This window comes from Gossypium raimondii, chromosome 11 (genome assembly GCF_025698545.1).
Source record: "Gossypium raimondii isolate GPD5lz chromosome 11, ASM2569854v1, whole genome shotgun sequence".
In the NCBI taxonomy this organism is placed as follows: Eukaryota; Viridiplantae; Streptophyta; class Magnoliopsida; order Malvales; family Malvaceae; genus Gossypium; species Gossypium raimondii.
Window position 1 is genome coordinate 49,070,940 of NC_068575.1, and position 4,900 is coordinate 49,075,839.

General features: G+C 30.1%; 1 long non-coding RNA gene across 1 annotated transcript; it reads right to left on the reverse strand.

The window, feature by feature from the left end:
* Nucleotides 1-2,380: 2,380 nt before the first annotated feature.
* On the reverse strand, nt 2,381-4,132 carry LOC105803397 (uncharacterized). Its single transcript, XR_001136444.2, has 3 exons — nt 3,979-4,132; nt 3,631-3,696; nt 2,381-3,245 (listed from the first exon to the last, which is right to left on the reverse strand). It is a non-coding gene; the product is annotated as an uncharacterized LOC105803397 (long non-coding RNA).
* Between the last annotated feature and the right edge of the window lie 768 nt (nt 4,133-4,900).

The following is a 4,900-nucleotide window of genomic DNA, read 5'->3' on the forward strand; positions in this document are numbered from 1 at the left end:
AATGTATAAGTGTATAAATGTTTGGTAAGATTCATGTTTTGTGCCTATGAACTTACTAAGCTTTCTATAAGCTTACTTGTGTGTGTTTATTGTTTCATGTAGATTGACGTATTTATACATTCGGAGGATCGGATCTACATCAAGAATCACACTATCCAGATTTACTATGGTAGATTTTGTTAAACAACTTTTTGGTTTATATGGCATGTATAGGGAATTGAAGTAAAAAGTAATAGAATGAATGATTAAGTATGCAAAGTAAATTTGCATGTGATGGTTGTGTTAGACATTGAAATATACATGTTTTTAGTTTGAAATGGTTGATTGGTTGAACTTCATTAGTATTTAAATGAAGTAGTTGAAATACTGGAATAGGTTGTGATTTGAAATTTGCAGGGAAGGTTAGATAATTATAAAGGGGTTATATTGAATTTTTTTTAAAAAATTACAATGAAACAGTTTTGGACAGCAACATTTATGTAACTTTGAAAACCACCAAAATGGTGGAAATTGAATTAGAAGTTGAGTGAGATATGAAATTAAATCTGAATGAATCTACTTTCACATGAAAGAAATAGAGTAAGAAAAAGAGTTATATATTTTTAGATATTTGAATTTTAGTGAGACAGGGTAAGAATAGTTTCTGAAGTCCCCTGTTCTGAATTTAGAAATTCATTAAAAATTGTACAGAAGGAATTATGAATTATAGTTTATATGTATAGATTCCTTAATGAGTCTATTTTCAGTAGAAATAAGTGGAAGCACCATATGAAGTTTGTGCAAGGAGAAAATTTAATTTTAGTGACAAGAGGTCAGGATAGTCAGTTACTGAAACAGGGGAGACTTTAACTAATAAACTGTATTAATTTGCTGAACCAAAAACTCTGAAAATTTTATGGTAAAAAGATAAATGAGTCTAGTTTCAGAGAAAATTTACGTATCTAAATTTTGAGTTTTGTAGCTTGAGTTTTAATTAATTTAGTGACTGCTGCACAGGTGGACAGCTTTATTAGGAACAGTGAAATAACTTTTAAACGTAAATTTTTATGCCCTGAACTTTTAAATTAAGTCAAGTAACATCTCATACTCGACTCCGGAAACGGTCTCGAGTAAGGGGTGTTACATTCAATCAGTTTCCTACTCATTTGGTTCAACGTCTTTGTTTTAACAGTTATACCGATTAATTCTCTTCATTAAATCTTGACAAAATCTAAGTTTTAAGAGACAAAATGTATTCAGTTGTCAAGTTCAAGGACTAAAGTGGAAAAAGTACCAAATTAAACCTAATTGCCCAGTTCAAAAGCCAATAATTATATTATCCCATTTTTTTATTCCCATAATATGTATAAAAATACTAAAATAATTATTTCTTAGATTTTATTTTGTGGGGACCTTGATATCGGTGGATGTCGATTCTAACATAAGGTTTTGACTACTAAGTTTCCTCGGGATCAAGGAGGGGACAAGGAAAGAGAATTTCAGTCTAACTTTGTTCCTCAGCTCTCACAGGAGTTGAGTTTCATTTTTAATATTTTGATTGCATTTTAAGTTAGTGTTTGGACTTCGACTCCTATGGGTGTCGAGGTTAGTTTAATATTGACTATTTTTTTCTTTTTTCTTTTTTGTGAAAATATGTGTTAAGTCCATGTATTCATTGTAAATTTGGAATTTAGTTATTTTACTTTTATTCATAGGACTTTAGTCCATCTATTTTTCAAATATCACAACTCAAGTCTAATTGTTAACATTGTTAAAATTATTATGTTAAATTCAAATTCATTATAACGCCATTTTTAATTACATCTCTACCAAGTGAGTATTTTTTAATTTCAAAATATCACACCAACAAATTTAACAATATTAATATTTAGACCTAAAATTTGAAATCTAAAAGTAAAAGGACTAAATTATTAGGAATAACAAGTATAAAGACTACATTCTAAATTTGTGAAGAGTATAAAGACCTACGACATAATTTAGACTTTTTTTAAAATATTTCTCTTACTTTTTAATTTATTTTTTTCTTATAATATATATAAATTTCATATATAATATAACACAAAAACTTGACCATATTTTTCATGTTTATTTTATAATTTATATTCGAGATTCAGTAGTTGTCGTGTCTAATAATATCATCTCCAAAGTTTAAACTAAAATCCTCCTATTGAGAATATAATATACCTTACACCCAACCGCTTTTCAGTTAGAAAATATATTTTCATTCAGAGAGAAATTATACTTTCATCTTTTGGATCGGTGAAATCAACAAATCCTTCAAATTATTTGATCGAAATTAGTCTAGAAAAAGTACCCTGAAAATACACATTTCAAAAAAAAAAAAAAAACTTAGCAAAAAAAATTGACAAAATATTAAGAGTGTAGTGAAAAGCTGGTAGACACCTATTTCTTAGTCGTTTTGGATATATTCGAGGATGAAGAAAAAAAAAATCCTTACAACACTTTTTTGATATTTGTCTGAATATGCATCAAACTCCAAATATTTTATATGAAAGTAAAATTTATGATTCCTATGTTGACATGATAGTTAGGGTTCCAATTCACAGCTTCAGATGTGGATTGAATTCGAATTACGTTAGTCGTCTTACTGTTAGCGCTCCTCTATTAATTCACCCAAAAAAAAATAAAACATATGAAGAGTTCGAGTGAGATGCATATATCATCAGAAACGGGTATCACAGGCCCATAACTCCCATATTAATCGCTGTACAATAAACACCTTCATCACGGTTGTACTATTCTCACCAAATGCAGGAAGCCTCTTGTTCATGCAGCAGAGGCGTCCGGCAATCCGGGCATGTAACCTTCTGATAATCCAACCACTTTTCCAAGCATACCTTGTGAAAGAGATGGCCGCAGGTCAAGCGATTAACCTCCGATTCTGGCTCAAATCGAGTCAGGCAAACCGAACATTCATACTCAGGTTGCTTGCAGCTACATATAGCATCAAACCTCATCGCTGGGGTTCTATTTCGGAATTCTTCCATGTAACTATCACAAGTTGTAGGGCTGAATTCGAATGATTCCGAGGGATTTTCGACAGAATCCGAGGATGGCGACGAAGACGCAATACCGACAATGTGAAGGATTGATTGGACTACACATAGCACTCCTTCTGATGGTGCTGGGAGACCTGAGAGACCCATTTTCAGTATCAAGGTCCCAATAATGGAACGGTAGATGCAAGAAGATGATTTCAGCTACTCTCCAGCAGAATATATGACCTGTAAAACATAAAAACATCCATTAGACTACAAAACATAGAATTAGAAATCAATGCAAAAGTAATCGAATTACGCAAAGCAAAATGCTCAGGACTCTGCCAAGAGCCTTGACCGTTTTATGAGAATGTCTCAAAGTGCCTAAACAAGCGAAACCACAGAGTTTGAGTTAGCTAGCTCAAGAGGTTATAATGTCGAGCCTAACTGTGCGCAAACTCAACAGAATCCGAATGCAAAACGCCAAATAAGAATGATACTAACACGTTTTAATCCCAAAACTCACATGCAGATAACATCAAAGACGAACAAAATCACTGATTAAAACACAAATAAAGAACGAAGAAAAAAGACAAGGAAGAAGATCATTGTAATTGATTACGAAAATCACCTTTAAAGCAAGGGAGGGAAAATTTTACATAACCAGTGATGAATGATGAGTGGAAACCCTGGTAATCTGCAAGACAACCCATCATTCAATTAGGAAAAAGTGAGGTTATTGGAACATTTGTGGATAAGTACACCAAGAACTGTGATGTTTTTTCAATGAATTCAAATACCCAAAACCCAACAAAAAGAAAAATGCAACAACAAGGTGATATGAGATCTAATCATTTCAAGCATAATCAAAAGTTCCCATTTATATCTTCCATTTGCTGCACTATTTGAAAGGGGGGAAAAAATCTTTAAATGCCCTCCAAAAAGGGGAAAGAGCAATCTCCAAGAAAGTAAAACTTACACAGGGTCAACTTTGCTGTGTAGAGGGCACCAAGAACAAGAACTAAACAAGATTATTTTTCATTAGAGCAATTTAAACATAGAGAAAGCTAATTTGGTTTTCTTTTAACAATAAAATGAAAGTATGTAAGCATTTAAAATGTCTGGCAATGGCTGCTCCTCCTTATACAGCAATCCCCACCTTTAACTCTAATCCCCTTAACTATGGTTACTTTATATCATCAAACTTACTTCTACTTGAGTTTAGTTGTTGTAAAAATATATTTATTAAATGCTTATATAAAAACAAATAATTATTATAAAAGAATATATATATCAAATAAATAAAATTTTAATTGAAATAATGAAATTAAATAATCTATTATGTTAATTTTTTATGTTAATTTTTTTTACTTTTTTTGTCAATTTTATTATTTATATTTAACTTTGTAATAAATCTTTCTAATAATAAGGTTTTAAAGTTCAAACCTATATTTTTATTGAAAGTACTGTACCCAATCATTTATAATAATATAAAAAATAAAATTTATTTAATAAGTTTTTATTCCTCAATTAAGTTAAAATCTAATGGATAAATATATGTCACTCTTTAACAATATTTTACGTTCTCAACCTTAGGCTTTTAACTTGGTAAAAATATATCATCGAGTTTAGTGTATATAAAAATATATTTATTAAAGAATATTTATAACAAATAGATAAATCTTTAATTGAAGTAAATTAAAAGCTCTTTTTTGTTCTTCGTGCTTATTTTATTTTTATATTTAAAGTCAGTAATATTATTGTCAAAATTCAAACATAATACAATATATTTTACATAATATAAAAATAAAAATATCTAAACCCATTCTTACATAAAGCAGCAAAAAGAGGGAGAGTGCCATTTTTAGCTAAAAACAGTGGGAATAGCAAATCAAATGTTT